The 26,333-nt window shown below is 40.4% G+C and overlaps 1 protein-coding gene across 2 annotated transcripts in view; it reads right to left on the bottom strand.

Moving 5' to 3' along the window:
- Window positions 1–26,333, bottom strand: part of LOC121517966 (helicase ARIP4-like) — a 125,807-nt gene that overhangs the window by 89,627 nt on the left and 9,847 nt on the right. The window contains exon 2 of one of the 2 annotated variants that reach the window (XM_041800090.1): window positions 16,137–16,199. The exons of the other annotated variant lie outside the window; for it this stretch is intronic. The gene's annotated coding sequence lies outside the window, so the exon portion shown is untranslated. The remainder of the gene's footprint in view (window positions 1–16,136; window positions 16,200–26,333) is intronic. 2 annotated transcript variants of the gene reach the window in all.

Raw genomic sequence — 26,333 nt, 5'->3', positions numbered from 1 at the left:
CTATATCAGACTCATTTTATCGACAGGAGCTTCTGCATGTATTAGAGCATTTGATTGACCTACATCTAACATATAAAGCATGGATATCTTTGGTTAAAACAAAAGCTTTTCATGGGCACTCCCTCTGGGATGAGCCCAGACACACAACAGCATCATAGCAAGGTTTACTATTGATCACCTGCCAGCTCACCTTGCATAACATTACGCAGCACATTACACAACAGGGAGCTCCAGCCAGCTTGACTTATTGGTCGACAGGACAGTTTAATATACCTCATAAATCCAACTGAGATAGACTTGGTGGATTTGTTGCTGGGCTGAAAAACCAGTAACCAAGCACCTGGTAAACTCGCCTCTTCATTCAATGCTCTTGTTTCCTGGAAACTTTATGTAATCAAAAGATCTATTTAAGTAGATTTCAGATTCATCTCCATTGTTTAAGTTTCATCAGAGATGGCGGAGTTGTGAAACTAAAATTTGCAATGCAAAGTGTTAACAGCTGCAAGTTGAAGATCAAAATAATCACCATGCTCTTATTTTACTCCATTGATTTTCAAGAGGGTGAAATACAACCGCTGCTCGTTTCCTGTGAAACCTCCTCAAATCAACTCAAGGACTGAGTGGAGAGCTCCCTCAACAAACGGAGCTGCACTGATTCTCAGGAGGTCAAATGTTTCCTTCTGCTGGTTAGACTTTGTGGTCATTTAAGCATTAATATAACCAGCACCACAGTGAAACACTGGATACAAGTTTTTTCTCAAGGGAGTGATTGTTATGAGATTACAAGATATGACCAATAATAGTCTTCCCAACAAAGGTGGGCAAATCAGCCAATAATTATATGCCAAATAAGCACTTAAGTATATTCTTCATGTTTTATAAAAACATTTATTTACTGCTGCCTCTTTAGATGCTCAACATAGGGTACTCGCACTTCTGAAAAAATGTACATTTTGAAAGGAAGTAATGCCTGATTTATGCTTCACCATTGAATCCACACCATAGCTTATGCCATAGATCTGGGTAGCTCTGAACCGAACCAAACACAGAAGCCTACGCATGTAGCCACTGTGCACCTCCTTAAAAACATAACTACACATCTATAGGCATCCAGTCCTGTGATTGGTCCACTGTGTATTACTGTGTCACAGCCAGTCTCAGAGAACAGACACAGGCATACTGTGTACTTCAGAGTGAGATAAATGGCTGCCAGCAGCAACATAACAAGTCTGATCTATTAGCTGGTGACCAAAAATATCAGACGTCCATGCCTCTATGCCTCCCTCAGTGGGAAAATGAGTACAAAAAAATTCCCATCATCTGCTACAGCTGATTCAGCAGGTGTACTTTTCATCTCCTCTGAGATCTCATTTTTCTGCCATAACTGCAGAATAATCAACTGGTGCTCATTATCTATCAGCTCCAGCTCCTACACTACATGCTTGGTTTCAGTCGCCATGGTTTCATGTGCACAAACAAGCATGAAATGTGGCCATAGGACAGGGAACTGGCATAAGAACTACACCGCAATACACTCTTTAGTACCTGTATGGATTAGATAAAGGGGTGGGTAACAGGGGCAGCACTGATCTGGACTTTGCTGAAGATGCTGTGATCCCTGCAGAGACTGAAGGTGTCCTTGTGGGGACTCTTCACTTGCTGAAGGAGGGGGCTGAAGTGTTGGGAAGTGTTGCGCATCTCAAAGATCCAGGCGTTCAGAGATGCCTTGGATGCTGCCATCAAATCTGTGTCTGTGAATGGTAAGAGGGTGGAAGTTGTAGAGCAGTTCACCTACATTGGCACCTTAATCCATCAATCTGCTGACTGCGAGGCTGAGATCAACCGCAGACTTGGACTTGCACATGGGTTCGCTGAGCAAGACAGTGTCGTGGTCCCGGTATCTGAGCATGTGGACAAAAGTCAAAGTCTTTTAGTCCTTTTGTCCTCCCAGTCTTACTATACTCTTGTGAGGCCTGGATGGCCAGAAGCACCGACTGGACTCCTTTATGACAATTTCTCTTCTAGGCTTCTTCAGGTATCATTGCCGGGACCATGTGTCCAAGCGTGTCAGCCACAGAGGGCTTTAGCTGCCGTTGTGGTGCAGCAGATCAGCATGCTGCAAACTTTGCAGCAAGCACGTTGCACACACTGTAGACTTGATCTCAAAGAAATAGCTTGTTTTTTTACACACATTTTCAAATTGTCAGAGAAATCGACAGATTATACAGAATTTAAGATCTACTTTAACTCTGATCACCCCAACACAACCCTCCAGCTGCTGTAAAAAGATTTCTGCTTGCTGCTCAAGGACACTTCAGGAGGGCGGGTGCTTAATCCCTTTCTCAGATTAAAAAAGAATGAACAAGCCTGGTTTGGTTGGGTCCTATAAAAGCCATCGGCAACTAAAAGTGCTGCTCTTAATAACCACAGACTTTACACAGCTGGGAAAGCACACTGCAGAACATTGGGAACTAGCACATACAGTTGGATCAGTGACATTCTTATGCAACATAACATGCCAGAAGAGAGTTGGCTGCAAATTTTGGCTGAGAGGTCTTTCTGTATGTGTGCTCATTACTCAAGTGTGTGAACATACTGTTGGTGCGTCTGCATCTACGGCTGCAAATCCAAGGGTACCTATCCTGAAATGGCATGAAAAAGCTGTCATCAAGAGGTCACACAAGCAAAAATATTACTGGTACCAAAACAGATTGTACTTCAGCACTTAAATCAGTTAGTGATAAATTGTAAACTGTGCTGACATTTACCAGAGACTGGCTGTTAGAGAAAGCATTCTCATTTTACTTACACAAAGTCTAACATAGCCATATGACGCTCCTGCAGACACTCTATAGCTTGTTATTAGCCTACATAACTGGGAAGTCACATCCAGCCAGAAACCACTTGATTCATTGCCATGGTGCTTTATGTAACTTTATATAGCGGAGGAAAGCAGGCCAAACTCTTCTGCTCATGTTGTTCCTTCAGGCTGTAAAATAACAGTTACATAACATACAGTATATGTTGGCTACTCAGAGCTGTTCCCTGTCGGTCCGGCATGTAGGTCAGCCTTCTTACCTTACTCGACCTTTATAACTACATGTAGATTTATGTATAATAGAAAGCACTCCAATGCAGCACGCCTACATTCTCTTTGTGAACATTTTACACAGTGTTTCCAGGGTGTCTGCAGATTTTCTCAAGTACAAAATGAAGAAAAGCTTAAAGTTATTACATTAGAGCACATGTGGCATTACATTCTATATAAGTCAACCTTGATTTATTGTATATAATACGTCTATTACTTGGCCTTATCAAGAAGAAAAAACTCCCTGAATTCAGACTCATATAAGGCCTGGGAGAGTGGTGTATTTCTTATGAAAAGGACAGCAGGGCTGATGCAAGAGATGAGATTTCAATCAGACTTTTCTTAGGGAGATTTTACTGTACCCAAACTTTGTAAAAGTTCAATGAAGCCTCATTTTCATCACGGCCATGAGTCTAAAACTCATTTGATGAAGTATTAAAGTTGCCTCTAATCTCTACAGATTCTAGAAATGTAGAATCTGTACACAGGGCTCTGGTTTTTCAGCATGGGAAGTGCTCTAGTTTCTGTTTGTTGTACACCGGCCAATCATGCCTCAGTGGGCTTCAGTGTATGCAGGGAAGTTGGTCCATGAGGACAGCAAAAAACAAGATGAAATGTTACCTTTTCTACTGATCAATCAGCTCCTATCAGCGGTAAATTACCAATTATTTATTTAACTCTATAAAAGATAAGTGCAGTGGACAATCCATTTTAGACTAAACATTTAACCTGAGCCACAAATCTGTGTGACCCTGTGATGTTAAAGCCAATAACCATATCAATTTTCCAAGCCACCTACAGCGCATCAGAAGTCATCTATCTGACCTATGTTACAAAAATAACATTAAAAAAAAGTTTTAAAAAAAAGTTAAGTTTATTAGTTCTTCTATTGAGGAAAGACCTGACAAATCTTACATGATAACACTTCCCAGGTCTGTATCATCTTGTTGTTAAATTTGGGGTTGACTGATATTGTTTTTTTTCGACTGATACCAATTATTAGTTGCTCATGAAACCAATATTTATTTACAGCCAAAATGAAAATCTCATAGCAAAAATTCTGAATTTCAATTGGTATAAATAGCCTAATTAAAATAAAGGTGAGGTTCTATCCTTTTACAGTTCATGTATGTACACCGCTTTCCACATTATTAAGCAAATTACATTTTTCTCTTATTTTCCTAAATATTAATGCAAATGACAGAGTATTATTCAAGTCATCAGCCATCAGAGCATGATTCAAATGTTTTTGAACAAACTTCATAATAATAACCATTATTTAAAAAAAAATAAAAAACCTCAAAATGCACTTTTCCACATATTCCACATTACTAAGCAGGTCACAGGTTTCAGCAATATAGGAGAGAAAAAGGATCTCTGCTGCCGATAAGTGTCAAATAGTGTAATGCCTTGGACAAGGAATGAAAACATTAGATATTTCATGAAAATTAATCGTGATCATTGTACTGTGAAGAAATTTCAGGCTGATTCAGAGCACAGACGGGTCGTGCAGATGAAGGCATAAAGAGGAAGGTTTCTGCCAGACAAATTCATCAGATTAAAAGAGCAGATACTAAAATACCATTACAAAGCAGCAAACAGGTATTTGAAGCTGCTGGTGCCTCTGGAGGCCCACCAACTTCAAGGTGTAGGATCCTCCAGAAGCTTGCAGTCATGCATAAACCTACTATTCGGCCACCCTATCCAGTGCTCACAAGCAGAAACGGTTGCAGTGGACCCAGAAATACATGAAGACTCATTTTAAAACAGTCTTGTTGACTGATGAGTGCTGTGCAACCCTGGATGGTCCAGATGGAGGAGTAGTGGATGGTTGGTGGATGGCCACCATGTCCCAACAAGGCTGTGATGTCAGCAAGGAGGGGGTGGAGTCCTGCTTTGGGCTGGATTCATGAGGAGAGAGCTGGTAGGCCCCTTTAGGGTCCCTGAAGGTGTGAAAATGACCTCAGCAAAGTATATAGAGTTTCTGACTGACCACTTTCTTCCATAGTAAAAAAAGAAGAGCAGTTCCTTCTGTAGCAAAATGATCTTCATGCATGACAATGCACCATCTCATACTGCAAAGAATAGCTCTGTGTCATTGGCTGCTATGGGCATAAAAGGAGAGAAACTCATGGTGTGGCCCTCATCCTCCCCTGACCTCAACCCTGCTGAGAACCTTTGGAGCATCCTCAAGCTAAAGATCTATGAGGGTGGGAGGCAGTTCACATCAAAACAGCAGCTCTGGGAGGATATTCTGACATCCTGCAAAGAAATTAAAGCAGAAACTCTCCAAAAACTCACAAGTTCAATGAATGCAAGAATTGTGATTAGCCCTATCTCCCAATAGTGAAGGATCCTTTAAAAACATTCCTGGATCCAGACGGTGATCCAGATCACTCCCAAAATCGAATTTGCTGATTACTCACTCCCCGGTGAGGTGGAGACACAGGGAGGCAAAGCACTGGTTTCGCTACGTGTGGACTGTCATGGTGGAAGCACCCATGGTCTCACTGGACGACTGAAAGTCATGGCAGAGGGTGAATATTCCTCTATTCCTCCCAGCATTGTGAGTATTCTCGCTACAGTTTACTGTCTTTCTCTCTGTTACGCTCCGACTCATCACCTTGACCAGGCGTGCGTCTTTCAAACTCTATAAACCCCAAAACTTTGAATAGAAAGACACCAAAAACATGCTGCTGGGATTGAAGTTACTCATGTCCGCCATCTCCTGATGTTAAGTGGTAACAATGCAGACCTCCAGCATTAGCCCTATCTCCCAATAGTACAGAATCCTTTAAAAAAATTCCTGGATCCAGATGATGATCCGGATCAGTCCCAAAATCTAATCAGTTCTTCCTTGTGCCTGAAAGTTTCATGAAAATCCGTCCTTGACTTTTGGAGTTATGTTGCTAACAAACTAACAAACAAGCAAACAAACAGACCCAGGTAATAAAGCTTTTAAAAGAAAAAGTGCCCACGACACAGTAAGAAGAGTGATAAAAAGAAACAATCAAATGGCAGAGTGTACATCACTGCAGATATGGGTCATAGCAGACTGTGACGTAACATCAGACTGTACTGTCATTGGTGCCATTTGACTCTTGCTTAGTAGCTTTACCAGGTGCAGAAAGTCAGCAAATGTCTCAGGTTTAAAATGTTTCCTTTTTTGTTGATCTTTATAGTTTTAGAGGTTCGGGACTTTTCAACTTTATTAGCATGTAATAAATTATCCTCTCCAACTTAGTCAATTATTTAACCTTTATTCAACCAGATAAAACCCATTGAGATCGAGATCTCTTTCACAAGGGTGACCTGACCAAGAGGTCAGCAACACACATCATAATAAATAATACATTTCAGTGCCAGAGTACAACAGTAAGTTAAAACAAACAGTACTTTTGAAAGCGCATAGGTATTTGCAGATAAAGTGCTGGAAAATGACTCACAGAAACTAATTTATAAACACAGGCACTGCTCTGTGGTCTCACGATGTCTGTCATTTAAGACCGAACGAAATGCTCCAAGTGAAATGAGTTCAGACAATTTCAAGTCAGTCTGGAGAGTATTCCATGCAGAAGTGGAAGCAAAACTGAATGCCTTTTTTCCCCCAATTCAGTCCTGACACGAGGAACTTTCAGTTCTTTGAAGAAGAGTACATAAATAAGAAAGAGCTAAGCCAAGAAGAGCCTTATAAATTAGAGTCATCCAATGAGTCTACCTGCGAGCACTCAGAGAAGGCCAGCCAGATTTGGCATAGAGTTCACAGTGATGAATGAGGCGACTACAACCAGTGACAAACCTCAGTGCACAGTGATAGACAGTATTCAAAGACCGTAGACATTTGGCTGAAGCAGTCATTTATAGAACATCACCATAATCAAGCAATGGTAGGAAGGTTGCAGATACAAGGCATTTTCGAGCACTGAGAGAAGCAGGACTTGTTTCTGTAATAGAAATCTATTTTACCCCTGAGTTTGGCAACCAAACTGGCATTATGTGCTTTGAAAGAAAGCTCATGATTAAAAAGAAAACCCAGATATTCATAGATAGACACTAGCTGTATGTCACAAACCATTGTGACAACAACTAAATACACATGCACATTCTTCACATGCAAACGTAAACAAATGAGTTGTAGACACTAGCAGAGTCATATTCATGCAAAATCCAGTAATCGTGTCTGTTGACATGTTTTTTTGCTCCTCAAAATGTTTTTACCAATTTTGCACCTTCTGTTTTTTTGACAAATCCACGTGTTTTAAAAGAGTGCAGTTGGACTCAGAGATCCAGAAGGTACCAAAATGCACTGGACCAAATTCCTTCATATTGTTGCTCTGGGAGCAATAGCATCCTTCCAGCCTTTGAGATATCTCACTGCATTTTCTTCTTCGGTTGCATCTCAAGAATAATAGCTGCAGTATGTAGACAGAGCTTCATCTGGCCCACTAAACAACTTTAAACTTAAAAAAACATACCAGCTGCTCCTGCAGACGGTTGAATAATCTTCAAACAAGAAACCACTGATGTTTTTATTTCCCTATTATCTAACATTACCCCACACAAGGACATAATCAAAACATCTAATACAGCCAGCACGGCATTTTGAGTTTAGCAGTACTGAATATGAAAACAGAACACTGATGATGGCAGAGAAATAAAAAACCAACAGAGGGCAGATGAAAGGGGGATGAAGGATAAAAGGGGCAAGGCCAGGGGGATTGTAGGAGAAGGGGATGGATGTAAAGGGAAAAGGGGGAGGGGGGCAGTGTGGTCTGTCTGGTGTCCTGTTGTCCTAAAAAACACCCCAGTGGCCAAAAAAGGGGGGAGGGGGGTGAGATAACCTAAATTTCTCTTAATACTAAATAGGACACAGAGGCCTAAACTGCTCCTCTAATGACCATTCTGAATGAGGCAAAAGCACATGAACACTAGGAGAGAATATTTTCTTCATCAAAATAAAAATGCAGCTGCTTTTACGATCTACAGGCAATGTTTTTTTTATGCCTAAATGGTGCCTGAACAATAAAAGCCATCTGAGTATCATAAATGAATATCTTCATAAGATGACAGTTGATCATTTCCTTAAAATTTCATGAAAATCCATCCATGACTTTTTGAGTAATGTTGCTAACAAACTAACAAACAAACTAACTAACAAACTAACAAACCCACCTGATCACATAACCTCCTTGGCAGAGGTAATTAGACTATGAGGTAGAATGGAGGAATATATTAATTTATAAATTATATAAATATCACTGTTTTCAATTGAGATATAAAATGATAAATGGGACTGTTTATAAAAATATAGTTTATGCTGAGGTTGCCTTGAAAATATAAGATATATATAAATCAGTGAGGTCTTTAACCTGAACATATTGAAACTTGGATTTTTTTTTGTTTGTTTTTTAGACAATAACATTGTGAGCATGGTGTTATGTAATGTACTTGGTTGCTATGCTTGAGGAAGACTTATGCATATCGACTGATACCTTGAGTTTGCACCTTAAAGAAGACAGGCTTTAAAGAGATAAGCACTCACTCTACATATAGGTCAGGTTCCATTAAATCCTGAGCTTTGTATTCTAACCTACAAGTCTTAGCCAGATACCAGAATCTGCAGGGATGTAGGAGAGAATGCCCAGAAAAAAAAAGGTAACTTTTATTTTCCAGAGGGTGGGACTGATATATCATACATGCCTTTAATATTAATGTGGACTGCAGGCCAAAACAAATCATTCCATAATCCTTATTTTGTTTATCCAGACTTTTTTCCAGCCAGCCCCCTCATAAAACATCTGCAAGTTGTGGTGAGCCAATGTGTGAAGGCAGTAGGAAATATTCAGAAACATTCAGTGGGAGTGAGTGGGCCGTGAATTAAAATCATTTACCATAAAATGTGGTCTGTAAGACACCCCTTTGATTCCTTATTTTCCTCAACAACAAAAAAAAGTGGGCCGTGTCCTAAATACCAGTGCAACCAAGATACCAGTATAAGATGCTGAGTGATGTCATGAATATAAGCAGTCACCATCATCACCTCATGCATGCAACCTAATATGATGAGCATCACCCTAAGTGGCTGCATACAGGAATAAATGGTGATGGGGATTATGCTGGTGCCACTTTTTAGCAGCTTTTCTCCCTAACAAGGTCATGACCTTGCATTTTAAAAAAACTGTTGTATACTGTTAAGGAACTTAAGCCTGTGGACTGCTGGTTTGATTGAAAAGATTCCTTGGTTTAAAACAAGTGACCACTGGAGATGGGCAAATTTTACTATTTTAAAATGTTAGAATATTGTGAAAAAAATTCCAATTTGCAAAGGTTTCCTCAGCCTTCATTCTCTCACTCTGGTTCAGTACACACAACTGCAATGATGGGGAAGACAATCACCGACACCCTCCACACAGAGGTTAAGCCAAAGAGGGTGAGAAGGTCACTGCTGACAGGGCAGGCTGTTCTCAGGGGCTGAATCAAAGCCTATTCATGGAAAGTTAATTGGAAGAGAAAGTGAGAAACTTGGGGGAGCATCACAAGCACTGAGGCTGGAGTCAGCCATCTACCAGAAGATAACTGAGCAGTTCACACTTCCATCTGCTGATAAGCTTGATGTAGATACTGATTTCCTTTTCCAGCAGGACTTGGCACCTGCATACAGTGAAGCCAAAACTACTAAAGACTGGTTTTCTGACTGTGATATCACTGTGCTCGATTGGCCAACCAACTGTCCAGACCTGAACCCCATAGCAGTGCCACAGACTGACTGGCTCAATGCCACGTCACAAAGATGCAGTAATTTGTGCAAAATAGCACCTAACAATTACTGAGTGTATAAAAGGGCATAATATTCCAGAAGGTAAACATTTCTGTATTATAAATCCTTTAATTAGACTGATGTGTTGAGATATTCTGATATATTAAGAGTAGATTTTTCATTAGATTTCAAGCTGTAAGCCGTAAGAATGATCACTCAAACAAAAGTCTACATTAGCTTTGTATGAGATGTATCAAGAATATGGAAGTTTCACTTATGTAATTGAACCACAGAAAAAATGAATTTTTTGGTGTTATTCAGATTTTTGAGATGTAGTTGTATGTAAGAGAAAGTCAGGATGATTTCAGGGGCAGAGGTTTTCCAGAATTTCTCAAGAAAGAGTATCTGACTGCAAAATAATGTTGAATATGCAGTCTAGCCACAATAATGCTGACTGTCAAACTGTATGATACCACAGCAACTTCTATGACAAGTCATCCCAAAGCTCCAACCAATCAAACATCAGCAAAGAAATGATTCTACTGTGGGAAACTTTGGCATTAATATATCTGTCAGTCATGTGCTAGTTTGATAGTGCCTCAGAAATAGCTGATTATTCTGTCAACTGAGAAGACCTTCAATGTCAGTTCTCTTTTGCCTGTTAAGCTGTTTCTCTGTTTTCAATGTACTACACTAAATAAAGGCTGTTTTTAAACCCCATCTCAAGGTTTTAACATGCATGTTGGACCCTTTATTCCTTTAAAAATTAGATTTAATGGTAAGGGCATGCAGGCTCTACACCTGCATTACATACAACACTCATTTTCCATTTAGGAGATACACATTCAAATGCCTCTAAGGTGAGGTTAATAGAGCAAATCCACTTCACATGTGCATTCATAGATGCTGCTTATGAAAATCCCAGGAGATACGGAGAGAGGGAAGGAGAAAAGGAGAGGGGCAAAAAGAAATAAAAAAGGAGTGATAAAGGAGGAGGGCAGTGAGAAGACAGCTGCTTGCATAAGCAGCCTTACATAAGATCTGGCTAATAATGCCACTGTTCAGCTTACCAGAAAAAAAAAAAGTTATACAAGATGTATGCCAAGATGCACAAACACTGTGCAAGAAAAACACATAAAACACAATCTTATTTCAACACTTCTCTCTCCCCAACAGAGGGCTTGAACTTTCTTATTCTTTTTCACCAAAAATTTATCTGCACACTTCTAATGATGCTCTGTAGAAACGTGCTTATTACCATGAAGTAAATAAGTAGAAATTCTACTTTAAAAAGTATTCTTTTAGATGTGTGGACAGTACTGTCCATTAATACAAAGCCAAATCTAACCCAAATCTTGAAGAAACTGCATATTCACAATTAAAGACTAAAATGTCAACCAATAAGTTCCAAAATGTCCTACATTTTACAGTTTTGAGAAAATTAAAAATAGTTTTAACCATCACAGATAAAGAAGTACTTATTTACTGTGGCGCTAGAGTGTGCACTCATGCAAGCACACACACCCTCTCAGGGTTAAAATGGTGTAAAACAAATCAGCGTCAGAGTAGCCACTCTGTTATAAGCCCAGATCAGTAAAGGGCCACTGTGATGGTTGCCCTTCTGGAACTCGGTCCCATCTCTATACATGATCTCTGGAGCTCAGCCAGAGTGTCCATCTTACTCTCTTACAAAAATCCTTCTCCAACAATCACTCAGTTTGGCCAAACAACCAGCTCTTGGAAGAGTCCTGGTTGTGTCAAACTTCTTCCATTTAAGATTTATGGAGGCCTCTGTGATACTGGGAATCTTCAGTGCAGCAGATTTTTTTGTAGCCTTGTCCAGATCTGTCCCTTGCAACAATCCTATCTCTGAGTTCTGCCAGCACTTTCTTTGACCTCATGGCTTGGGTTTTGCTCTGATATATTTTCAGCTGTTGTATCCCCGGTATCTGGACCAGTCCACTGGGTCTTTGGCACCCAGTATCTGGTGAGCTTGATCAGACCCAGGAAAGTACACCATGTGCCTGTTAAAGCACAGCTGCTGTTCCTGTATAAGGCAGCTGACTCTTCCAAATCACTGCCCTCCTGAGCAGGGCAGCTTTTGACACACAGCCTTGCCAACAACATCCAAATACTGTATATGCCAGAGAGAAGCTGTTGCAAAGGAGCCCAGATGGCGCCTCTGGCCATCAGTCGACATCCAGGCCTCACAACAGTATAGTAAGACCAGAAGTACCAAGGACAGAAAGACTCTGACTTTCATCTGCATGCTCAGATACCAGGAACACCACACTGTCTTGCACAGCAAACCCATCGCCCCATACACAAGTCCAAGTCTGTGGTTGATCTCAGCTTCGCAGACGGCAGATCGATGGATTATGCTGCCAAGGTAGGTGAACTGCTCGACAACTTCCACACTCACCATTTACAGACACGGATTCAATGGCAGCATCCAAGGCGTCCCCAAATGCCTGGATCTTTGTTTTGGCCCAGGAGATGTGCATTCCTAATGTTTCAACCGCCTCACTGAGCAAACCAAGAGCCTTCACAAGGACATCTTACAGTCTCAGCAAGGCTCACAGCATCATCAGCTTAGTCCAGATATGGACATCGCCAAATGACACTCCGCAGTTTACTGCCCAATTATCCAAGAGCATGGGGGCTAAGACTCCTCACATTACCGCTTGGTCTGCAAATGCCCAAAACAGATAAAAAGTCTTGTTTATGCATGATCTTTATTTCTGAAAAAGAGAGTTAGTCATAGATAGACAAAAAATTAAATAACTGAGGTTAGAAAAAGATTAAAGGAGACATATTATACTAAGTCATATTTTAACACTTGCACACAATGCTACAATGTTGAGGATCCTTTCTAAACCATAACGATTTCATTTTATCAAGAGACACGTGTCTTTCCATAAACCCTGCAAACGAGATTACCAGCCTCTCTGAACAGCTCGTTGCGAGACTTGATACGAGCTGACGTCAGCTCGTTTTCCGGCTTCCCCATTGGACGGCTCTGAGCATAGATGACTCCCCTCTCCTCCTCCCACAGGAGGCTCTCAGACCTGCCCTCCCGGCAGCTCGTTCTCAGCCACGCCCCCTCCCCAGCGCTGTATACACCGCTGCTGTTGTTTGGATTCTTGCTCTCGTGTGGATTTATTCCGGTCAGCATGTCTACTAAACTTATTCGTGTTTTTTCGTTGTGACGATAAATCTACTCAGTATGCGCTCCCAAAGGACGAAAGCAGCAGAAAGCAGTGGGAACTGTCTGTCTCATCGAGACCGCCTGCAAACTTTTTTCTCTGCACTCGTCACTTCACCGATGATTGTTTCGTCAATAAAGGACAATAAGATTTGCTTCTAATCTGCTGCTAAAACATGGAGCTGCTCCCTCTGTAAAGATCGCCCAGGGAGGCTTAGAACCACAAGCTGTAAGTCACTTGAGAACATTACTTTAAAACGAGCCATCAGTCAGTGGGAAGCTAATGTGTGCTAAACTTTGTCATCAGTTGTTTTCATAACTATCTGCCCTTTTACCCAAAACTATGCCGTGAAACGTTGTGTACCTTTACTTTACTCAGTCTTGACTTGTGCTGATTAAAAGCCCAATGAATACACTAAGCAAAACTCGGTGATCAGCGGGCCTAGAAAACAGTTCGGCCCATTGTTCAGCTCCCAGGAAGCTTTGACCAAGCTGGCCAATCAGAGAACGGCAAAGTCACGGACATCTCTGAGTCTTAAAGGGACAGGACTGAAACGGAGCGTTTTCAGCAGTAGGCGAGATCTGCTGAAAATAGGGCTTTTCCTATCGCCAGTATAAGATAAGTGAGGAGTTTTTTGAGCTGCACATCATAAATAACTATTCTCAAGGTGTCCCTAAATGACATACTTAAAAGGAAAAAGGGGTAAAATATGTCTCCTTTAAAAGCCACACACAGCGTCAGAAATTTATGAATAAGAAACACTTCTACAGTTTTAGTTTTCTTTAAAAGAGATTTTTTTTCTTTTGATTTATAAGAAAAACAGAAGAGTCCTTCAGATCCTTTAACAAAGTCGCTTTGAACCAGCAGACTGATGATGTACAGCGCTGATGTCAACTGAGCTCACCGCCCATTCCCAGAATGCAGGTCACTTGCAAGATTATTGAAACCACCAACGCTTTGATTTATGTCTGAAAATGGATATTGTGTAACAGCATCCTTTTATATTGGACTTGCTTACCGACTCAGAAGATTTGCATTACAACCCCTCACTTGTGTAACAGAATTACACAATACTAAAGCCTGGCGATGGGGGTGGGGAGGGAGGGAGAGAGGGGGTTCACCCATCAAGTCAGCAGGCTTTCAATCAAAGTAAACATAACACACAAACTGTTAAAAGCACTATGTGTACAGTCAGCTTGAAGTCTCTGTGGTCTTCATTATCTCATGGAAATGCTGAAAAGAATCCTGAGGGGCAGTTTGAGTTTGGAGAGTGAAAAGTTTTACTGGTCTGATTCTGATGCTGTTCAAGCTCAAAGCTCAAATCATATTAGACTACTGACTTTTCATCTCAAATCTTTGGACAGATCTGATGCTATTACCATTTTTACCATCAACAAATCTTAACTGCCTAAAAGACCTCTGCAGACACAGAGCATTTAAAACTAATGTGTTGGTTTATGGTGATTTTGGCAGTACCTCAAAGCAGAAAGCTCTTATCTCCTCCCTGATTTGCTCTTTATGGAAGAGTCTTTGCCTGGAAAAAAAAACAAAAAAAAACTTCTGCTCAAGTTTTTTAACTCCATGGAAAATTTGATTACTATCATGAATTTGGCCTTTAAAGAAATGCCATTTAGGGTGATTATTTTAACCAAAGCTCCACAGTTCCCAGAGTTGTCATGGAATAACACCTGTAAACAAACACCAATGATGTGCTGACTCTAGCTGTCCATCAGTTTACACTGTGTTTCAAATCATTATGCAAATATGACTCCAATTAAAAAAACATTTGATTTTTAGTTTTTCATTTTAAGTTGTCAATTGTGCTGCTCCTCCTGTCAGTTTCCATCACTGGCATCAATCTCAGACAGGTTTGGTCATTAGTTTGCCAGCTGAGCCTGATTAAAGACAAACTAGTTAAGGAGGTTGTTCCACGTTGCGAAAGGTATGAAAACACAGATATTTAATGAAAAATGAAGAGAGATCATCGTACTGTGAAAAGATTTGCGTGTGATTCCGAGCGCAGACGCATTCGTTCAGATGAAGGCGTATTAAGGAAAGTTTCTGTATGGCAAATTCATCGTATCAAGAGAGTAGCTTTAAAAATCCGCTGATGAGAAGCAAACAGGTATGATGCTGCTGGTGCCTCTGGAGTCAGAACCTCTGGATGCCGGATCCTCCAGAAGCTTGCTGATGTGCAAGAGCTGTATTTGAGTCGAGAAAACAACTGCAGTGGGCTAAGGAATATATGAAGACTAATTTTCAGACAGTTTTATTCACTGGTGAATGCCCTGCTACACTGGATGGTCCAGACAGATGGCGTTCTATATGGTCGGCGGAAGGTAACCATGTCCCAGCAAGGCTGACACATCAGCAAGGAGGTGGTGGAGTGATGTTTTGGGCTCAGACCATAGGAAGTGAGTTGGTAGGCCAATTTCCTTCCATGGTATAAAAAGAAGAACCATGCCTTCTGGAGTAAAATCATTTTCATGCAAAACGACATACCATACTATGCTGCAAAAAATCCCACTGAAGCCTCGGCTGCTACGGGCATAAAGGGAGAAAAAATCATGGTGTGGTGTAGGTCAACTTAAGTGGCTACAAGTGACAATAACTGAAAGGTGCCCCCTGAACCAGAAAGTCGACTTCTATCATGTTCAGTATACGGTCCCTTCTGTATTGCAATCATTCCCCACAGGCAGGACTTCTCTAACTGAGTCAGAAACTTCACTCATTGTGCAAAGGTGTTCTGAATTATTGAGTACTGCTGACTTTATACTAAATATGTGTTTGATCAACTCAGATCTGTGAGGCTGATAAATGGCACCACGTTCCCAGCTCGCTAATAAACGGACTGTTCATGGCACACATACCAGTTGTTTTTTTACAACTTTAATGTTCAGCTGCAGTGAGACAGTCACAGCAGCTAGACCCTATAAGCCCTTGTTAAACCATTGGTACACTCATGGGCCTTTTCATGATATCTAAACTTAACTTTGAATGTCATTTGAAATGGTTGATGACATTGAAGGAATACATTTGGTGAGTTTATTTTTAAATTGGTAAAGAAAAGAGTCACTTTGTCTACCTGCTCAGTCCCTTCTTATCCTCATCCTCCGTCTGTGAGGCTGCACAATGTGATATTCCAAATCTGAAAATGACAAAAAGACCCCATAAGATAAGAATATGTAATTATTTATATACAATTTTCATTAAAATCTGATAACTATACATAAAAGGAACTTCATTTATCTAGTTATATTCTATTTTTTTTATTTAAAAAATCACTATGTTTATTGAAGAGGGAAAAATGATCACAATGTCTGTTTTTCCAATGTCATTCAGCCCTATGCTGCCTTATGATATTTTTTAAAGAATCATTATCACGTAATTGTAGGTTCAAAAAAAGGCACGTGATCTGTGAGATGTTTGATACATATCTGTCTTTCGGTTGACCAAAAAATTACTAGAAATACAAATATAAATTCACAAGCATTAAAAAAGCTGCACTATATTTCTCTAATATCAAAATTATTCAGTTCAGAGCCATAAACATAATTATCATTGTCGTATTTTTTTAAGTGCAGCTTTTGCTTTGTTTCCACCGTGTTAAACAACCCACATTTAAATAAAAATCTTTAATCTATTTTTGTCCAGAGCTGAGCTAAATGTGTCTGACCTGTAACACATTCCTCCAACCAGCAGCCTGCTCATTCTAATTTAGACACTAACAGTTGCTCTAATTCTGTATTTGAACCTGTAAATACCTCCCACACCTCCCACAAGTGTATACAGGATTAGCCTGCATTTAATACTTTGGCCTCGAGGTTACACACACACACACACACACAAGATGAGCACACACACACATCCATCCATACACATGTGAGTTGACCTGGATCAGTAAACAAAGATGACCTGCATGAACTGCCTTCAGAGATATTTTTAAATAGGTAAACCCTTGTGTCAATCCCACCTGGGTGTCATACCTAATCCCCACCCACATGCACTTCTTTTGGCCTACAACATAAGAGTACACTCTTACAAAGGCATAAAAACAATTCCATCCTTTATAAAATATATAATATCTATGGTTATGAAGGTTCTTCAAGTCAAAAAGCAGCTGGAGTATAAAGCTTCACACAAACATGTACACAGCATCAAATAAGAAGCATTCGCCTGCCAGGAATGCAGAAGCTAACACGCTAATCAATACCTAGTGAGTCCATATGTTTGAACATGGGGAGGGGTTGAGACGTATAGAGGGAGGGATCAGAAGTCATTGTACCAGCATGATCTCCCATTGGCCGATCTCCAAAGCCAATCAGTGAAGGTCTAGGGAGTTCACTGGGTTCTTGAGGGTTCACATGAGGACATTAGTGGGGAAGGGTCTCCTCTGCTATGTAACTAAACTCAGCCACCACTGGAGTGCAGCTAATTCTGCCTGCATAAAACTGCTGAGTGAATATGACTGCTTGACAGCCTCAGATTGAGAAAGAAGAGTACTTGAATTCCACTGAAGGGTCAAGTTAAATGTGCAGCGAGTCCTTATTCAGACTGTTCTGTTATTCATTCTGTCAGGCACTTTGTGGCTGTGAATATTTCAATGCAAATTGGCAAGTCAGATATTTTTATTGAAGAAATCCAATATTCTGTTTTATTTTCACCCATATGGAAAACAACTGCAGCAACTCGTAAAAAGTATGCTCTGGAATATACGAGTCATCATTTTGAGTTATGAACCAAATGTATGAAATTTGATCAAACATTTGATGTAAAATGGGCCTGCAGCTGAGTCAGTGTTTTTATTTTTCAAACTTTCCATCAAAAGGAAAATGTGTTATCTTATGTCTCAGTGTACCTTCAAATTCTTTCTTAAATAATCAATAATTGGTTTTAAGTTTATTTAATTTACATTAGAATTTCTGTGAGAATTTTTTATTTGAAGATCTATTTTTTTACACTTCCTGTTTTCAGCTTGTATCTAATTACGTATTTTTTCATTTTGAGATAAACACAAGACACATGTAACCTAATGAAAGGATAATCGCTCAGCAAGAAGACCCCTAATCCCAATTATACCCCTAGGAGCTACTGATAAGTTACATAACATACCACGTGGGAATTAGTTCCCACTGCAACCCAAACAGCATTTCCCCCTTCAGCAGACCAAGCTGCACACATGCAAACTCGAAGTAGTGACAACAGGGGTACCTACTCTCCCACATGGCCCTTCTTAGACCCCACAACCCAACTAAACTTAGCTCAATAAAGTTATGAAATTTGTGTTAGGTAGGTTATTTCTTTGTTGTAACAATGCTTCTTGGCAATGAATCTTATACCACTGGAAAGCCTGTTTATTCCTCTTTTAAATGGTGCCACATTTGTAAAGAACATGCATTTGTAGGATGAGCAGCAGAACTGACTATGTGGGTTATGCCGATGAAAAATCGGCGAAAATCTCCTCTGCCAATGCCAAACAGCTTACTTTGCCACTGCTATCGACTCTTGTTTTGAGCTCCTGGTACCCAAGGTGCTGACAATCAGGTGCCTGATTCGCACCTAATTGTCAGCACCTGTGAGCATGGGTTCTACTTCAGTAGGTGGTCAGTAGGTGTCTGCTCCAAAAATACCATGTTTGACTGATCTGGATAGGGTCCATGTGATAGGGCAACTTTTAGCTGGTGTTCTGCAAAACCAAGCTGTGGCATCATTTGGAGTTGGCCCAAGTACCATCTCCAAATTCCATATAACAGGGGATGTCTGGGACAGGCCATGAAGTGGGTGTTCCAAGAATATGACATCCTAAGAAGGCAGTTTCCTCACACTGTCAGCATTTAGTAAACTGTTGGGTGTCTTCTACAAGTTTGTAGTCAAGGTTTGCAGGATGATATGGCCAACAGCCTTCTACGCAGACAATCCAAAATAGACTATACGCAGGCAATCTCCAATCCCATAGGGCTGCCAGGAGGCCTGCCATAACTGTCCTCCACCTGCAGGCCCGTTTGTGCTGTAGTGGCAACCCGTGCACTGGAGACTTAACATACAGTGGAATGTTATGTTCAGCAATGAGTCCAGGTCTGCCTAGAGCAGTATCATTGTGTGGTCAAAGTGTGGTAAAGACGCGGAGAATGCTTTACTGATTGCTGCACTGAGACACTAACATCTTTTGGTGAAGGCAGTGTGAAGGTGTGGGCAGCGTCCCCATTACTGAAAAAAAAACAAAAACAAAAAACAAATCTTGGCATCATTGGAGGCAGAGAAATCAAAATGAGATTCTACAACTAGTAGCAACCTCGTATCTGCACAGTCTGGGACTGAACTCTATCCTCCAAGATAACAATGCTCGCCCCCACAGAGCAGGGTTTAATCAGAGACTACCTCCAGAATCTGGGAGTGGAGAGGGTGGAAAGGCCTGCCAGCAGTTCTGATCTCAACCCCACTGAACACCTATGGGATCAGCTTGGGCATGCCGTATGTGCCAGAGTGACCAACACAACCACGTTGGCTGACTTGGGACAAATGCTGGTTGAAGAATGGGATGCCATCCCACAGCAGTGTGTGACCAGGCTGGTGACCAGCATGAGGAGGAGGAGCCAGACTGTTGTGGCTGTGAATGGTTCTTTCACATGCTACTGAGGCTCCTGTTTGTTAAATGAATAAATTGTTTCATTGCCAATATGTCTTGTTTCTTCAAACTTCAATCATCCAATTTACCAAACACCAAACAAGAGTCAACAGCAGAATAAGCTGTTTGGCATTGGCAGATGTCCAACACCTAAGGGAAGCTGGAGCATCAGCCCCTGTGTCCCAGAGCTGACACCCTCCATGCTGGCTCTCACCACCCACCGTCCCAATGCAGATCTTCTTTATCCTACCTTCCCCATCACATGACCACCACAGTCTAAACACTACTGCCACCTTCAACAGACCACGCTCTGTCCATGTTTCAAATCTTATAAAATGATAAAATTCCAATTTCAGGTAGTGATAAAGCAGTTTTCCAAGTGGCCCCTAAAGGCCCCCCAGAAACAAAATACAACTGCTCTTGGTGCCAACATTAAACATGGAAAAAACAGCAAGAGAACACAAGTGAAGGTAGAAAGACACCGAGAAATAGTCTAAAGAAAGAGCTCAGAAAGAGGTCAGGAGGCAGAGGCAGGGTGAGATGTCTTCAGAGGTGTAGACAACCAAGGCAAATTCAAAGTCAACTAGATATTTTTTCTATACCATTGTAATGCTCAGTTTGAATTTTTGCACATTGTTTTGACATGTCATGCCAAATTTCATTGCTTGCTGCTATTTGATTGTCTTTATAGATTTTGCAGTAATGTGCAGGTGTACCTAATAAAGTAGTTGATGAGAATGTATACTGAATGTTGTTTTTAATTTGTGCTTTTTAGTCAAGTTATCTCTGAATTGTATTTCATCTTGTAGAACTATTATTGCCTCATTACTTAAATTGTGTTTTGCTGATCCACACTGACCCTCCATGACCCTGGAGCTTAATCATTAATGAGACCTGACCAAAGAGTTACATAACAAGCAAAGCAAAAAACTTCTGGGTCATCAACTTGTTTACATCAATCTGTAAAGAAGAAAACAGCCTATTTTAGTGGGGTTTTAAAAGAAAACTCCACTAGACTCAGTGCACAGGTGCACACTGGGACTTTGAAGTTTTACACTTATTACTCAGTGGGTTAATCTATACTGAGTCTTCCTTAAAAACAGAGATTATTTAATGGACATGGTAGTCACTCTGAGCAGACGTGACTGACCAGTGAATTGGTTCAAACAGGAAAAACAACAGTGAGTGGTTTTAATACACACAAACACACACACAGAGCAAACAGAGCGCTGTAATTACAACACACAGATAAAGATAAACAAGAGGACCGATGAACACGAGGTGCAGCCGTGGATACTGGTCAACAAATGACTAATGTCAACAAGAAGAGGTGCATCTGCTTAGGCTATAATACACACGCAGTAAATTCATGACAGGTCAATGAAGGATCAAAGTAAGTCGTCTTTGACTAAATAAAATGAATGTGAATTAAGAAACTTGTCAGACTATTAAATTACGTGGTTAATTTGCGATCAATTTGGTTTAAAAACCTGTAGTAATTTGATGAAAATAGAGTCATATTTGATCATTTCAATTGTCTCTTACTTGTCATTTGTCATTCATAACATTTTGATTTGTCATTTTAAGACAGGAGCCTAAAGGTTGGAAGTAACAAAAAGTCAATGTAAAGTCAGGGATATGAAAATACATGTGAACGTAGAAAAGAGTGCATGTGCTTTTGATTTGCGGCTTTCATGAATACGCTTCACATTTGTTCACATGAATGTCATTCAGGCACTGCCAATCATTTGCCATTGTTGGTCACTGGAGTATTGAAGTACTAAATGCCATACAAGCTAACTACAAAAACGCATTAAAAAACAGGGCTTTCAGCATTAGTGCATTAATCATGGTGAACTACCGTCCTTCATTACTGTTAACTTGACACACCAGATAGCCATTTTCATATCTCCATTGCACAGAATAGGTTTCACATTCATCTGGGAAACCTCCATACAAAGCGTATGGGAAGGGCAACAAAAGAAAAAAGGAAAGGTGGTTAGACAGATGTTCTGACACATTCACATTCATTACAGGCAAATCAGAGAAACAAGACAATATTAAGTAGTAGGCAGTAGAGGTGGGAACTTCAGGCACCTCATGATTCAATTTGGTTACCATTCATAGGGCTACGATTTGATTCTTAATCAACTTTGATACATTTGATGCATTTGATTTTTTTCTTACATTTCTGTTGTTCTCACTGTGTCAAACATAATAAAAACACTACACTTGTGCTTAGAAAAAATGAAATTAAATTTCCACTATCAATGCACATTGGAGTTTACTGATGGATAAAACCCATTCAGAAGCAGATTCGAAGAGTGCAAACAATCCTTTCCACCATGAAAAACCTTCAGTGTTGTTTTTTGGTCCTTATTCTAAAAGAGAAATATTGTCCTGTTCTGATAAAACTGCTGCTATACTATAGCAACAACAGAGCTAAAAAGCAACCATTGCTATTAACTTCTAGTATAACTAAACCCCGCCCATAGCTACAGCCTTGTTCTCTTCAATGGATGCCGATCGGTAAGGTCCGCTTTCTGACCTGGCACAGTCTTTTCAGACTAGAGTTTTAACAGATGGCTTTTATGATAACAGACATGGATCTTGGCCTATTCATCTGCTTTACAGGGTTATATGAGGGCATTTTTTCATTGCATTAATTGCATTCTCTATTGTTCCTTTTGGCACACTTCAGTGAAGCACTACCACTGTGTCTTAAGGCCTCATTTCTCTTAAAAAAACTCACAGACATCTCAGAGGACAAACCAAACGTCATTTGCTAATGATGATATCAAACATTCACCTTTTTACTGTTCCTTTATTTACTTTTTAATCCATAACAAGTTCCTTTTTCTGTGGTTAAGTTACTGTCGTCATGGATGTACCTTAAGTTCCTTATTATCTTCAAAATAAAAGCAGGTTTGTATCCAAATAGGAACTCAATTACCCTTGGTTTAAAACAGAACTAAAAACTCAAAATGAAAAAAGAAAACAAGAACCGCTGTAATGGCAAAACTGGAATTTCAAATTGCGAAAAAAGGGAGATTAATTGCAATTAACAACAGGAATTTTGAGATACATAACAATCAATTCATTTGACAGTCATATTAATGGGTGAAAATATACTGCCTATTTTAAGGTATGTTAAATTAAATTTTAAAAATTGGGCCTCCATGTCATCATCCTTCTCACCCTTTGAAAGATGGATGTTATGGAGAAGAATCAACAGGCTCAAGTAGATTCAGAGAAAGAGATTCAGTCCACCCTTCTCAGAGTTAACTTGTGCCTAAAATCTAACAAATCCCACCAGGCTGGTGTTCTTCAATAAAAGCCTCTCTGCAGAAAAACTTCTGAGGGAGAATGTATTGAGAAAGACGACGTTAAATCATTAAAAGTTTAGACAACCCCCGCAGGATAGGGCCTTGAAGGGAGCTTCTTTCCACAACAGCAGCTTGTTAGGAGTTTTTCTATTAAAGGAAAAAAGTCCTGAGGAAAAAAGACAACAACACACTCCGTCATTACCTTAGCTGACGGCCCACACACAGCCTTAAGGTGTAACACTCATCTGTGTCTTTGTATCCTCGAAACTTACAAATGCCTTTATTTATTTCACTATTACTGACTGAATAGCACACCATAAAAGAAATGACAGCTCTTGTAAAGCAAACTACTTCTGCTCCTTTCTAAGACAGGATAGCACAACTTTACTATGACTTGACTGAATCATTCAATCCTAACCTGGAGCTTCTTTAGCTTGTAAATCCAGTTGTGTGACCAGTATAACTAGTATGAACTCAACTACAGGCTCCCTCCTGTGAAAGTACGAAACATCCAGCTGGTGATGCAGCCTGGCCTGCTCACTTTCATTGGTTGTTGTTGCTATTTCATTGGAGGCTTTTCATCCTAGAATCATAAATATCAAACATGTTTGATATTTACAGTTCAAGGTCTGGGAGGCTACCACCCAAATTAGGGCAGTAAAATAATTGTGTTGACACCACACACACTTGAGAATTATTCAGACACTTAGTCCTGACAGGCCTCCACTCCGGATACGTCCCCACACATGTTGGGGAGGAAAATCTTGCCTCAAATCAGGCATGAATCATGTACTGTGTGGCCAGCCAATATTTTGATTCATAATGCCCTAATGAATAAGACAAAAGATTACAGCAGCAACTAGCAGTGTGAGTGCTGCTCATTTGCTCCTATCTGCACCAACACTAAGGAAGTTCATCTGATTTGTGCAGTTTGCTCTTGTTTTATGTCTCAATGTCAAAATGAACCATCAGAAACTCCACTCTCTGCCGCAGCATCGCTCTCATCCCGACCAGGGATGGAGTCGGGCCCAAGCAGGGCCCCCCTGGAATCATATCAGCCACTCCAAAATCCTTAAAAATGATTGGATTTTATTTGTCTTGTAAGCCATTAACAAGCTATTTAGGCTTTTTTTTCAATTATAATATGATTAAGCATTTCTTAACCTACTTTGAAGTAGTTTTACTACACTCTATGGCACATTCTTCCTCGTTGTTTTCTGGCCCTTAGGGAAAGAAGTTTGGGCGCCCTTGTTAGTATTTATTGAGAGGATGATCATGTTTAAAATCTCTAAACTGTCTTTATGTCCGTGGTCGTCAACACTATAAAAAATGAAGATTTGAAAAACATCTAATGTTTTGACATCTTAACGGAAACAAGTTGACAAAGTTAAGCCTTACAAGAAAGAAAATCTATGGATGGGGATATAAAGTTGAAACCAAAAAAAAAACATAGTTGAAGATGTTTCCCACTTATTCAAATGGCATTGGGCAGTCGTTTTTAGACAGAGGACAAATGTACCAAAGAACTTCAGCCAAGTCCAGTCTCCTTGTGGATTATAGTTTGAATTACCCTGACCTGGATGACTCAGAACCTTCTCAGTGCCTCTCAATGACAACCTATTTGTACTTCTGTGTGTAACTTGTTCCTATTTGGGAGAGATATTTATACCCCAACAGAGGAAGTGAAAGCAACTGAAAGGTGTCACAGAGGTAATATTCTCTATCATGGGCTGTTATGTTTTGATTTGCAGGTCACTCTCTGTCTGTGACACCAAATTTGGAGTCAAGAAGTATTTGTGGAGAATATAAGCCTGTGTGCATTAACATGTTTTTTGAGCTTACAGTGCCCACAACCTCAGCTTCAGAGCACTTTTCACCAGCGTTTACTGTTGAGTCGCCACGAAGCTGACTTTTCTGCTTTCCTCATTGGCCTCTAGGTGTGTTTTAAATCATCTTAGTTGCTTTATGTTTTCCTTTAATCCAGGAAATATCCCCAAGAAAACATGAAAACAATGCAAGGAAATCATGTCCTGGAATAAGCTCTAGATCTGAAGATTCTTCTTTCCCACTATCATAAGTCTTCCTTCTTTCTTTTTTTCATGAGTCAAAGTGACACAGGTGAGCATGGTAGTGTTACAAAAGTTGAACTATTTTCAACTGAGAGTGTGTGCAGTGACCAAAAACAGCAGATGCTGTTGCGTTTGTTGCGCTTAGGTGATTGGGTGCTGAACTGCTGAGTGGCAGGCTACACCCTGGACTGGTAGCCAGTCACAGGGCTGACATACCTGCCACGCTTACTCTCACATCTACGGGCAATTGAGTGTCACCAATTAACCTGACAAGCATGTTTGGGATCTTTTGGAGTGAGAGCCCATGCAGTGCATGAAGAGAAGTTACAAACTCCACAGAGAAAGGCCCCATCTGAGTTGTACAAGGAACCTTCTTGATGTGAGCTAACAGCGCTAACCCCTGTGCAACCTCCTCATTAGGTAAATGATTGCATAGAATCCCCTTTAATCCCCTTTTTACTGAAAATGTTGCCCTGTAAGTTCAGCTTGGCCTTATTCACAAATATATAAGTTTAAATGCCTGTTTTGTAAAATATTAAGCCATGAATACATCATGTAATGTGAATTTGCACACATTCTGCTGGATGCCTTTATTCCTGATATGGGGACACTCTGTCTGAATTATAAATTGAATGTGTGACCTTTCAGTTGTGAGACCATTCCTCTAACAACTGAGCGCCCTGCTGCAGTTACACTTTCATCCCTTCATCACAGCTCTAGTTTCAAACAGTTACATGCCCATCATGTTATATATTGCAATTCACAGGAATTCCATCTTATCTTTAATTTCTTGCCTCTTGTAACAGAGGAGAAACAGCTCACATGCCAAAAAAATTCAGCTCTCATTAAAGATTTAGAATAAACTAAAAAGTACAGTGAGTGAGCTCTATCTGCCGTCTTCATGTTGTTTTAAAGAATGACTAAAACATGAGAAGCAGTGGAGGTCAGCGTCTCGGTCGCCCTACATTCCAGCACACTTCCTCTCTCCCTCTCTGCTCTGGTGGTTTAAACTCTCCAGCCATAAGGAGGGAGAGAAGAACTGAAACTGAATCTGTACTTCCATCCTCACACCCTACTGTGAGGCTTCAGTCATCTCTGGATACAAGCGGAGGAGGTCAGTCAGACTGCACCGCCCTACATCTATCACCATCCCCCCTTCACTGTTTTACAAGGACTGTAGGTCAGAGAGACACTGGTGTTCTCATATGTTCCCGCTGGTTTGAAATACTAGATCAGTGAGACTGACATCGACCTAACTCCCT

The sequence above is a fragment of the Cheilinus undulatus genome, linkage group 11, assembly GCF_018320785.1.
Source record: "Cheilinus undulatus linkage group 11, ASM1832078v1, whole genome shotgun sequence".
NCBI lineage: Eukaryota > Metazoa > Chordata > Actinopteri > Labriformes > Labridae > Cheilinus > Cheilinus undulatus.
This window is presented reverse-complemented; position numbering and strand designations above follow the sequence as displayed.